Source organism: Triticum urartu, chromosome 5A (assembly GCF_056163025.1).
Source record: "Triticum urartu cultivar PI428250 chromosome 5A, HENAU_Tu73, whole genome shotgun sequence".
In the NCBI taxonomy this organism is placed as follows: domain Eukaryota; kingdom Viridiplantae; phylum Streptophyta; class Magnoliopsida; order Poales; family Poaceae; genus Triticum; species Triticum urartu.
Genome location: NC_141877.1, coordinates 313,253,402 through 313,267,251, shown reverse-complemented (window position 1 = coordinate 313,267,251; position 13,850 = coordinate 313,253,402).

Here is a 13,850-nt window from a genome sequence, read left to right as displayed (position 1 = left end):
CCGACCGCCACTCATAAGGAGGATAATCAAAGAAACACCTCATGCTTCAAATTTGTCACACAATGTTCACCATACGTTCATGCTACGGGACTTGCAAACTCTAACACAAGTACTTCTCAAATTCACAACTACTCAACTAGCATGGCTCTAATGTTACCATCTTCATATCTCAAAACAATCATCAAGTATCAAACTTCTCATAGTATTCAATGCACTCTATATGAAAGTTTTTATTATACCCATCTTGGATGCCTATCATATTAGGACTAATTTTATAGCCAAAGAAAATTACCATGCTGTTCGAAGGGACTCTCAAAATAATATAAGTGAAGCATGAGAGATCTGAAGGAAATATGCCCTAGAGGCAATAATAAAGTTGTTATTTATATTTCCTTATATCATGATAAATGTTTATTATTCATGCTAAAATTGTATTAACCGCAAACTTAGTACATGTGTGAATACATAGACAAACAGAGTGTCACTAGTTTGCCTCTACTTGACTAGCTCGTTGAATCAATGATGATTATGTTTCCTAACCATAGACATGAGTTGTCATTTGATTAACGGGATCACATCATTAGAGAATGATGTGATTGACTTGACCCATCCGTTAGCTTAACACGATGATCGATTAGTTTGTTGCTATTGCTTTCTCCATAACTTATACATGTTCCTATGACTATGAGATCATGCAACTCCTGAATACCTGAGGAACACCTTGTGTGATATCAAACGTCACAACGTAACTCGGTGATTATAAAGATGCTCTACAGGTGTCCCCAATGGTGTTTGTTAAGTTGGCATAGATCGAGATTAGGATTTGTCACCCCGTCTATCGGAGAGGTATCTCTGGGCCCTCTCGGTAATGCACATCACTATAAGCCTTGCAAGCATTGTGACTAATGAGTTAGTTGCGGGATGATGCATTATGGAACGAGTAAAGAGACTTGCCGGTAACGAGATTAAACTAGGTATTGAGATACCAACGATCGAATCTCGGGCAAGTAACATACCAATGACAAAGGGAACAACATATGTTGTTATGCGGTTTGACCGATAAAGATCTTTGTAGAATATGTAGGAACCAATATGAGCATCCAGGTTACGCTATTGGTTATTGACCGGAAGTGAGTCTCGGTCATGTCTACATAGTTCTCGAACCCGTAGGGTCCGCATGCTTAACGTTTGGTGACGATCGGTATTATGAGTTTATGTGTTTTTATGAACGGAAGGTTGTTAGGAATCCCGGATGTGATCACGGGCATGACGAGAAGTCTTGAAATGGTTGAGACATAAAGATCGATATATTTGAAGCCTATGTTTGATCATCGGAATGGTTCCGAGTGGTTCGGGCATTTTTCCGGAGTACTGAGAGGTTACCGGAACGCCCCGGGAGAAGTTATGGGCCTTATGGGCCATAATAAGGAAGTACACCAGCCCACAAGGGGCTGGTGCGCCCCCTTGGGACGAGGCCGAATTGGAATAGGTTTGGGGGGGGGGGGGCTTTCCTTCTCTCCTAGTCCTCCTTCCCTTCCTCTCCTACTCCAACTAGGGAAGGTGGGGAATCCTACTCCCGGTGGGAGTAGGACTCCCCTAGGGCGCACCATAGAGAGGGTCGGCCCCTCCCCTCCTCAACTCCGTTATATACGGGGGAGGAGGGCACCCCATGGACACACAAGTGGATCATTGATATCTTAGCCGTGTGCGGTTCCCCCTTCCACCATAATCCACCTCGGTCATATCGTAGCGGTGCTTAGGCGAAGCCCTGTTCCAGTAGCATCATCATCACCGTCATCACGTCGTCGTGCTGTCGAAGCTTTCCCTCGACACTCTGCTGGATCGTGAGTTCATGGGACGTCACCGAGCCGAACGTGTGCAGATCGCGGAGGTGCCGTACTTTCGGTACTAGGATCGGTCGATCATGAAGATGTACGACTACATCAACCGTGTTGTCATAACGTTTCCGCTTACAGTCTACGAGGGTACGTGGACAACACTCTTCCTCTCTCGTTGCTATGCATCACCATGATCTTGCGTGTGCGTAGTAAATTTTTAAAATTACTGCGTTTCCAAATAGTGGCATCCGAGCCAGGTCTATGCGTAGATGTTATATGCACAAGTAGAACACAAAGGAGTTGTGGGCGTGGGTATATACATATTGCTTGCCGTCACTAGTTGTTTCTTGATTCGGCGGTATTGTTGGATGAAGCGGCCCAGACCGACATTACGCGTACGCTTACGCGAGACTGGTTCTACCGACGTGCTTCGCACACAGGTGGCTGGTGGGTGTCAGTTTCTCCAACTTTAGTTGAATCGGATTCAATGAACAAGGTTCTTTCTGAAGATCAAAAAGCAATCACTATACCATGTTGTGGTTTTTGATGCATAGGTAAGAACGGTTCTTGCTCAGCCCGTAGCAGCCACATAAAACTTGCAACAACAAAGTAGAGGACGTCTAACTTATTTTTGCGGGGCATGTTCTGATGTGATATGGTCAAGACATGATGCTAAATTTTATTGTATGAGATGATCATGTTTTGTAATGGAGTTATTGGCAACTGGCAGAAGCCTTATGGTTGTCTCTTTATTGCATAAGATGCAAGCACCATACAATTGCTTTACTTTATCGCTATGCGATAGCAATAGTTGCAAAAGCAATAGTTGGCGAGACGACCATGTGACGACACGTTGATAGAGATCAAGATGATGGAGATCATGGTGTCATGCCGGTGACAATGGAGATCATGACGGTACTTTGGAGATGGAGATCAAAGGCACAAGATGATGATGACCATATCATGTCACATATTTTGATTACATGTGATGTTTATCTTTTATGCTTCTTATTTTGCTTAGTACAGCGGTAGCATTATAAGATGATCTTTCACTAAATTTCAAGGTATAAGTGTTCTCCCTGAGTATGCACCGTTGCGACAGTTCGTCGTGCTGAGACACCACGTGATGATCGGGTGTGATAAGCTCTACGTTCACATACAACGGGTGCAAGCCAATTTTGCACACGTGGAATACTCAGGTTAAACTTGACGAGCCTAGCATATGCAGATATGGCCTCGGAACACTGGAGACCCAAAAGGTCGAGCGTGAATCATATAGTAGATATGATCAACATAGTGATGTTCACCATTGAAAACTACTCCATCTCACGTGATGATCGGACATGGTTAGTTGATTTGGATCACGTGATCATTTAGATGACTAGAGGGATGTCTATCTAAGTGGGAGTTCTTAAGTAATATGATTAACTGAACTTTAATTTATCATGAACTTAGTCCTGATAGTATTTGCATAACTATGTTGTAGATCAATAGCTCGCGATGTAGCTCCCCGTTTATTTTGATATGTTCCTAGAGAAAAACTATGTTGAAAGATGATAATAGGAATGATGCGGACTAGGTCCGTGATCTGAGGATTATCCTCATTGCTGCACAGATGTCCTTGATGCACCGCTAGGTGACAGACCTATTGCAGGAGCAGATGCAGACGTTATGAATGTTTGACAAGCTCGGTATGATGACTACTTGATAGTTTAGTGCAACATGCTTTATGGCTTAGAACCGGGACTTCAGAAATGTTTTGAACGCCACGAAGCATATAAGATGTTCCAAGAGTTGAAATTGGTATCTCATACTCATGCCCATGTCAAGAGGCATGAGACCTCTGACAGTTGCCTACAAGATGGAGGAGAATAGCTCAACGAGTGAGCATGTGCTCAGAATGTCTGAGTACTACAATCACTTGAATCAAGTGGGAGTTAATCTTCCCGATAAGATAGTGATTGACAGATTTCTCTAGTCACTATCACCAAGTTACTAGAACTTCATGATGAACTATAATATGCAAGGGATAACGGAAACAATTCCCAAAGCTCTTTGCGATGCTAAAACCGGCGAAGGTAGAAATCAAGAAAAAGCATCAAGTGTTGATGGTTGACAAGACCACTAGTTTCAAGTAAAAGGGTAAGGGAAAGAAAGGGAACTTAAAGAAGAATGGAAAGCAAGTTGTCACCTCCATGAAGAAGCCCAAAGCTAGACCCAAGCTTGAAACTGAGTGCTTCTACTGCAAAGGAAATGGTCACTGGAAGTGGAATTGCCCTAGATACTTGGCGGATAATAAGGATGGCAAAGTGAACAAAGGTATATTTGATATACATGTTATTGATGTGTACTTTACTAGTGTTTATAGCAAACCCCTCAGTATTTGATACTAGTTCAGTTGCTAAGAGTAGTAACTCGAAACGGTAGTTGCAAAATAAACAAAGACTAGTTGAGGACGAGGTGACGATGTGTGTTGGAAATGATTCCAAGGTTGATAAGATCACCATCGCACACTCCCTTTACCATCGGGGTTAGTGTTGAACCTAAAATAAATGTTATTTGGTGTTTGCGTTGAGCATGAATATGATTGGATCATGTTTATTGCAATACGGTTATTCATTTAAGTCAAAGAATAATTGGTGTTCTATTTACATGAATAAAACCTTCTATGGTCATACACTCAAAATAAATGGTTTATTGAATCTCGATCGTAGTGATACACATATTCACAATATTGAAGCCAAAAGATGCAAAGTTAATAATGATAGCGCAACTTATTTGTGGCACTGCCGTTTAGGTCATATTGGTGTAAAGTGCATGAAGAAACTCCATGCGGATGGGCTTTTGGAATCACTTGATTATGAATCACTTGATGCTTGCGAACCATGCCTCAAGGGCAAGATCACTAAGACTCTGTTCTTTGGAACAATGGAGCGAATAACTGACCTATTGGAAATAATACATACTGATGTATGCAGTCCGATGAGTATTGAGGCTCGCGGCGGGTATCGTTATTTTCTGACCTTCACAGATGATTTGAGCACATATGGGTATATCTACTTGATGAAACATAAGTCTGAAACGTTTGAAAAGTTCAAAGAATTTCAGAGTGAAGTGGAAAATCATCGTAACAAGAAAATAAAGTTTCTATGATCTGATCATGGAGACGAATATTTGAGTTACGAGTTTGGTCTTCAACTAAAACAATGTGGAATAGTTTCACAAATTCATGCCACCTGGAACACCACAGCATAATGGTGTGTCCGAATGTCATAACCATACTTTATTGGATATAGTGCAATCTATGATGTCTCTTACCGATTTACCACTATCGTTTTGGGGTTATGCATTAGAGACAGCTGCATTCATGTCAAATAGGGAACCATCTAAATCCGTTGAGATGACACCGTATGAACTATGGTTTGGCAAGAAACCAAAGCTGTCGTTTCTGAAAGTTTTGGGTTGCGATGCTTATGTGAAAAAGTTTCAAACTGATAAGCTCGAACCCAAATCGGAGTAGTGCGTCTTCATAGGAGACCCAAAAGAAACTGTTGGGTACACTTTCTATCACAGATCCGAAGGCGAGATATTTTGTTGCTAAGAATGGATCCTTTCTAGAGAAGGAGTTTCTCTCAAAAGAAGTGAGTGGGAGGAAAGTAGAACTTGATGAGGTAATTGTACCTTCTCCTGAATTGGAAAGTAGATCATCATAGAAATCAGTTCCAGTGATTCCTACACCAATTAGTGAGGAAGCTAATGATGATGATCATGAAACTTCAGATCAAGTTACTACCGAACCTCGTAGGTCAACCAGAGTACGGTCTGCACCAGAGTGGTACGGTAATCCTGTTCTAGAAGTCATGTTACTAGACCATGACAAACCTATGAACTATGAGGAAGCGATGATGAGCCCAGATTCCGCAAAATGGCTTGAGGCCATGAAATCTAAGATGGGATCCATGTATGAGAACAAAGTATGGACTTTGATTGACTTTCCCGATGACCGGTGAGTCATTGAGAATAAATGGATCTTCAAGAGGAAGACGGGCGATGATAGTAGAGTTACCATCTACAAAGCTTGAATTGTCGCAAAACGTTTTTGACAAGATCAAGGTGTTGACTACGATGAGATTTTCTCACTTGTATCGATGCTTAAAAGTTTGCCCGAATCATGTTAGCAGTTGCCGTATTTTATGAAATCTGGCAAATGGATGTCAAAACTACATTCCTTAATGGATTTCTTAAAGAAGAGTTGTATATGATGCAACAAGAAGGTTTTGTCAATCCTAAAGGTGCTAGCAAAGTGTGCAAGCTCCAGCGATCCATCTATGGACTGGTGCAATTATCTCGGAGTTGGAATATATGCTTTGATAAAGTGATCAAAACATATGGTTTTATACAGACTTGCCGTGAAGCCTGTATTTACAAGAAAGTGAGTGGGAGCACTACAACATTTCTGATAAGTATATGTGAGTGACATATTGTTGATCTAAAATAATGTAGAATTTTTTGGAAAGCATAGAGGAGTTGAGGGAGTCCTGGATTAGGGGGTGTTCGGGTAGCCGGACTATACCTTCAGCCGGACTCCGGGACTATGAAGATACAAGATTGAAGACTTCATCCCATGTCCGGATGGGACTTTCCTTGGCGTGGAAGGCAAGCTTGGCGATGCGGATATTCAAGATCTCCTACCATTGTAACCGACTCTGTGTAACCCTAACCCTATCCGGTGTCTATATAAACCGGAGGGTTGTAGTCTGTAGGACATCAGCTCCATATACAACAATCATACCATAGGCTAGCTTCTAGGGTTTAGCCTCCTTGATCTCGTGGTAGATCTACTCTTGTACTACCCATATCATCAATATTAATCAAGCAAGAGTAGGGTATTACCTCCATCGAGAGGGCCCGAACCTGGGTAAAAACATTATGTCCCTTGTCTCCTGTTACCATCCGGCCTTGACGCATAGTTCGGGACCCCCTACCCGAGATCCGCCGGTTTTGACACCGACATTGGTGCTTTCATTGAGAGTTCCTCTGTGTCGTCACCTTTAGGCCCGATGGCCCCTTTGATCATCAACAACGATGCGGTCCAGGGTGAGACTTTTCTCCCCGGACAGATCTTCGTCTTCGGCGGCTTCGCACTGCGGGCCAATTCGCTTGGCCACCTGGAGCAGATCGAAAGCTACGCCCCTGGCCATCAAGTCAGGTTTGGAAGCTTAAACTACACGGCTGACATCCGCGGAGACTTGATCTTCGACGGGTTCGAGCCACGGCCAAGCGCGCCACACTGTCTCGAGGGGCATGATCTAGCTCTGCCTCCGGACAGTGTCCTAGAGGCCGCACACGCACCGGTTCCGACCCCTAACTCGGAGCCTATTGCGCTAATCGAGGATGAGCGGTTGGACGTCACCTCGGGGGCTGCGATCTCAAAGGCGATCGAGCCGAGCGCCATCCCCGCACTCTGCATGACCCGTGACTCCGAGGATCCGGACTCCTCCCTGGACTCCGAACCCCCCGCGCCCCTGCCAATCGAATCCGATTGGGCGCCGATAATGGAGTTCACCGCCGCGGACATCTTTCAGCACTCGCCTTTTGGCGACATCCTGAATTCTCTCAAGTCTCTCTCTTTATCAGGAGAGCCCTGGCCGGATTACGGTCAGCGAGGATGGGATACAGACGATGAAGAAGTTCAAAGCCCACCCACCACCCACTTTGTAGCCACTGTCGACGATTTAACCGACATGCTTGACTTCGGCTCCGAAGACATCGACGGTATGGACGACGATGTAGGAGACGAACAGGAACCAGCACCTGTAGGGCGCTGGAAGGCCACCTCGTCATATGACATATATATGGTGGATACTCCAAAAGATGGAGATGGCGATGGAACAGCGGGGGATGACACCTCCAAGAAACAGCCAAAGCGCCGGCGTCAGCGGCGCCGCTCTAAATCCCGCCAAAGCAAAAACGGTGATTCCGGCACGGGAGATAATACTACCCCGGATAGCGCCGAAGAACACCCACCCCAGCAAGATTCGGCACAGGAAGATGGAGAAGCCAGCCCTCATGAGAGAGCGGCAGACCGAGAGGTCGAGGATGATAACTATATGCCTCCCTCTGAAGACGAGGCAAGCCTCGATGACGACGAATTCGTCGTACCATCAGACCCCGCCGAACAAGAGAGTTTCAAACGCAGGCTTTTAGCCACGGCAAGCAGCCTCAAGAAAAAGCAGCAACAGCTTAGAGCTGACCAAGACTTGCTAGCTGACAGATGGACTGAAGTCCTTGCGGCTGAAGAGTATGAACTCGAACGCCCCTCCAAGAGTTACCCAAAGCGCAGGCCGCTACCCCGATCAGAGGAGGAAGCACCTACATCACTAGCACACGACATGGCAGACCGGCCACCTTGCGGCCGCGACAGAGAGGCCTCTTGGCCCTCCACCCAAGCCATGCCCCGACGCCGCTCGACTAAGGCACGGGAAAATGCGCCAGCCTGCAAGACATACTGGAGGATAAGGCAAGACAAACAAGATCGATCTACGGATCGCGCAGGCGCCCTACGGCACGTAACAATGATCTTCACTTCGGATACAACAAATCTGGCCGGGCCGAACACAACATACATAGCTCTTCCGAGCTGCGTCGTGATATAGCCCAGTACAGAGGCGCCGCACACCCGCTATGCTTCACGGATGAAGTAATGGATCATAAAATCCCAGAGGGTTTCAAACCCGTAAACATCGAATCATACGATGGCACAACAGATCCGGCGGTATGGATCAAGGATTATCTCCTTCACATCCACATGGCACGCGGCAATGATCTACATGCCATCAAATACCTCCCGCTCAAACTTAAAGGACCGGCCCGGCATTGGCTTAACAGCTTGCCAGCAGACTCAATCGGTTCTTGGGAGGACCTGGAAACCGCATTCCTCGACAACTTCCAGGGCACTTACGTGCGACCACCGGATGCCGACGACTTAAGCCACATAATTCAGCATCCAGAGGAATCGGCCAGGCAATTCTGGACACGGTTCCTAACAAAGAAAAACTAGATAGTCGACTGTCCGGACGCAGAGGCCCTAGCAGCCTTCAAGCATAACATCCGCGATGAGTGGCTTGCCCGGCACCTGGGACAGGAAAAGCCGAAATCTATGGTAGCCCTCACGACACTCATGACCCGCTTTTGCGCGGGAGAAGACAGCTGGCTAGCTCGCAGTAACAACTTATCAAAGAACCCTGGTAATTTGGATACCAAGGACAAAAGTGGCAGGACACGTCGGAATAAGCAAAAACGTCACGTTAGCAGCGACAGCAATGAAGACACGGCAGTCAATGCCGGATTCAGAGGCTATAAATCCGGTCAGCGGAAAAAGCCATTCAAAAAGAATACTCAGGGCCCGTCCAGTTTGGACCGAATACTCGACCGCTTGTGCCAGATACATGGCACCCCCGAAAGGCCAGCCAATCACACTAACAGGGATTGTTGGGTGTTCAAGCAGGCAGGCAAGTTAAGAGCCGAAAATAAAGACAAGGGGCTACACAGCGACGACGAGGAGGAGCCCAGGCCGCCGAACAACAATGGACAGAAGGGCTTTCCCCCACAAGTGCGGACGGTGAACATGATATACGCAACCCACATTCCCAAGAGGGAGCGGAAGCGTGCGCTACGGGACGTATACGCGACGGAGCCAGTCGCCCCAAAGTTCAACCCATGGTCCTCCTGCCCGATCACTTTTGATCGAAGGGACCATCCCACTAGCATCCGTCATGGCGGCTTCGCCGCATTGGTTCTCGACCCAATCATCGACGGATTTCATCTCACAAGAGTCCTCATGGACGGCGGCAGTAGCCTGAACCTGCTTTACCAGGATACAGTGCGGAAAATGGGCATAGATCCCTCAAGGATTAAGCCCACAAAAACGACCTTTAAAGGCGTTATACCAGGTGTAGAAGCCAACTGTACAGGCTCAGTAACACTTGACGTGGTCTTCGGATCCCCGGACAATTTCCGAAGCGAAGAGTTAATCTTCGATATAGTCCCGTTTCGCAGTGGCTATCATGCCCTGCTCGGACGAACCGCATTCGCAAAGTTCAATGCGGTGCCGCACTACGCATATCTCAAGCTCAAGATGCCAGGCCCTCGAGGAGTAATCACGGTCAACGGAAACACCGAACGCTCCCTCCGTACGGAGGAGCACACGGTGGCTCTCGCAGTGGAAGTACAAAGTAGCCTTCTTAGGCAATTCTCCAGTCCGGCCGTTAAAAAGCCAGACACTGCCAAGCGCGCCCGGAGTAACCCACAGCAGGACCGCCTGGCACGCTCTGAGCAAGCGTAGCAATGCGGCCCCAACCCCAGCTCTTGCGACATAGCGAAACCAGTGCCTCGCATACATAACTACTCCCTTGAAATACCATGGGCACAGGGGAAGGGGCACAATAACGGCACGCCCAAAATACGGCTTAAAACGTACTAGGGGCTGCCGAATTCTTTTTTTAATTTTTTTAATTTTTTCTTACTTTCAGGACTCCATACTTCGGACGACCTGTTCGGCAATTCGACTGCCGCACAAACGATGCAAGATCCAGGGAGGCAGACAAGCCATGCCGCATTATGGAACTCCCAGGTGGTCTCTGTTACGAGCAATATACCTGTTTTGAATACAATTCCGCGGCCTACCCCTGGTCAGGACATGTTAAATAGTCCAATATCTTTTTGCTTATCGCACTATTTATATCGTTCGGCTTTGATAAATAGCCTCTCTATAAACAATGCATAGCTTTTTGTCTATTTTTTGCATTATCCTCTTTTCACATATATGTTTATTAAATGACATGATTGCACCCGTACACCATGGTACGGCAAACACGCCAGGGGCTTCAGTACCCCTCATTATGGTGTGAGAAGTCCGTACACTTTCACAAGTGCCGCACCCCGAACTTATAGCACTATATGCATCGGCTCCGAATCATGATTTGGGTCAATAGTTGGGTTTGCCCGGCTCCTATGTTTTGGTGCCTTACATTCCGCTATATCGGCTAAGGTAGCACTAGGAGAACCACTGCGATTGTGCCCCGGTTCAGCTGGGTTAAGCACCTCAGTGGAGAAAGCTAAAACTGACTGTCATGATGAGGTGAGAGACCGGTCGCTGTTCGAGAAGTTTTTCTAGTCCCTAAAGACTTATGCCGCTTCGAGCGAGGAGCTGGCTTTGTCCGGCCAAGGCGTGGATAGCGCCCCAAACTCGGTCTTCCGAACTAGGGGCTTCGCCGAAATTTAAAATTATAGAGTTCTATGGCTAAGTGAGAGTGTTCAAGCATTATAGTCCGATTGCCTGGTTCGTTGTGCTGAGCGCCTCCCTCGAAGGACCCAACTATGGGAAAAAGAGCGCTCAGGTTTATCCCGAACACCCCAGCACTAGTGGCATGGGGGCAGAAGCCGACGACTGGCCATCTCTCAATTTTTTGATAAACGGCCGCGGAGAAAGTAATATTTTAAATTAAATAAGCATTGCTTAGCGCATATGAACAAGTTTTCACCGCACAGGATAAACACGAGCGAGTTCATTCAAAAATCACATCCTTGGTACATTCATACGCCAAAAGACGGGCACCTGCAAGAACATCCTTGTAGTAGTTCTCGGGCTTGCGATGCTCCTTCCCCGGCGGCGGCCCGTCCTTCACAAGCTTCTCACCGTCCAGCTTACCCCAGTGCACCTTTGCACGGGCAAGGGCCCGACGGGCACCTTCGATGCAGACGGAGCGCTTGATGACCTCGAGCCTCGGACAGGCCTCCACCAGCCGCCGCACCAGCCCGAAATAGCTCCCAGGCAGGGCCTCTCTGGGCCACAGCCGAACTATGAAGCCCTTCATGGCCTGTTCGGCCGCCTTGTGGAGCTCGACCAACTATTTCAGCTGGTCGCTCAAGGGCACATGGTGTCCGGCCTCAGAATACTGAGACCAGAACACCTTCTCTGTCGAGCTGCCCTCTTCAGCTCGGTAGAATGCGTCAGCGTCGGATACGCTGCGGGGAAGATCTGCGAATGCCCCTGGAGAGCTCCGGATTCGGGTAAGTAACAAGTAGTTTACTTTTATATTTCTGCTTTGCATAAAGAATGCCTTACCCGCTGCTATCTTCCTCATCTCCTCCAACTCTTGGAGGGCCTTTTGGGCTTCGGCCTTGGCAGACTTGGCAGTCTCAAGGGCCGTCGTGAGCTCGGATGCTTGCGCCTTTGACTCAAGCTCCAAACCCTCATGTTTTTTTATGAGAGCTTGAAGCTCTTGCTGCACCTTGCCGACCTGAGCCCCAAGTCTGTCTCGCTCGGTGCGCTCCATGGCCGTTTTCTTTTCGGCCTCAGATAACACCTGCTTAAGGGTCGCCACCTCAGTCGTGGCCCCTACAATAAGCAGTACAATCCTGTTATTTTTTTGCAATCACGCCTTTTTATAGGCACCTTCTCTGTAAGGTATTTCTTACCTTCTTTCTCCTCGAGCCGCCGCTTGGCAAGACCGAGCTCTTGCTCGGTCCGCTCGAGGTCCTGCTTCAGGACACTCACCTCCGCAGTCAGTGCGGCGGTGGATAGCAGCGAAGCCTGCATACGCATATTGACTCTTTTTTGTTAGACTCCTGCGATATTTAATAGATCCTCTATTCGGCTTTTCTTTCCGAACGCCAAACAGAGCATCAGGGGCTACTGTCTATGCGGTAATATTTTTACATATTTTTACTTACCTCGAAGCCTATTAGAAGGCTAGCGCAAGCTTCAGTCAGTCCGCTCTTGGCGGACCGAACCTTCTGGATCACCGTACTCATAATATTACGGTGCCCCTCGTCGATGGAGGCGCCGTCAAGCACCTCTAGCAGATTGTCCGGCACCTCCGGTTGGACGGAGGCCGCCGGCTCAGAAGGCTTGCTCCTCTTGGAAGGAGTTCGCCTACCACGGTCCGGAACTGTGGAAGATTCCGGTGCGGTGTCCGGCACAAAGCCGGACTTGGAGCCCTGGGGGGCCTTATCCCCTTCACTCCTGGAGTCCGGGAGGTTGCCTTGCGGCTCCTCCGGGACCACCTCCTCCTGCCCCGGAGCTTGTCGCGACGCCACTTCGGCGTCGTCTGCAGTGCGGGGGGAGACAGCGGGCGGAACTGAGTTCACGTCCGATGAGTCCAGGGAGCCACCCGACGATTCGTTGAATTCGGCCCGGGGCGGGCTGCATAATTATGTTCGACATTAGGGAAAGCTATGCAACAAAGGAACATCATGAGTTACTATGATATCCGAACTTACGATTTCGCTGGACGCTTGGCCCTGTTTGGCCACTCCTCTTCGCCCTCTTCGGCGTCGGGGGAGTAGTCCGGCGGAGGGGTCTTCCTTTTCCTAGACCCCTCGGCCTCCCCCATTGGGGCGGCCTTCCTCTTCTCTCCTCCCTCCGCTGGGGGGGAGAGTTTTCTTCTTCCTCCTCCTCGTTTTCACGGGAAGAGGGTGTCTCGGACTCGTCGGATGACGAGTCCGACACCACCACATTACGGGCACTCTTTCGAGTCCCCGTGGTCTTCTTCTTCTTGGCCTTCTTCTCCGGCACCACATAGGGCACCGGAACCAGCAGCTTCACTAGTAGAGCTGGGGCTGGGTCTTCGGGCAGCGGAGCCGGACAGTTAATCGGTACGGATATCGCCCACCAAGCCTGTCAAAGGTAAGGGAGTTTAGATCCCGCATAGAGTCAAACTATGAAAAAAGCTTAACATCCTGTAAAAGGTGAAGATAGCTTACCTCGCTAGCGTGACGCTGCGAGCTGTATCCGCGGTCCTCAGAAGCGGATGCGGGAGCCTCGGCGCCCTTTAATAGCACCTTCCAGGCATCTTCGTACATCGTGTCGAAGAGCCTGCTAAGGGTTTGGTGCTGCGCCGGGTCGAACTCCCACAGATTAAAATCCCGTTGTTGGCACGGGAGGATCCGGTGGACGAGCATAACCTGGATTACATTAACAAGCCAGATTGGCTTGTTCACCAGGGACTG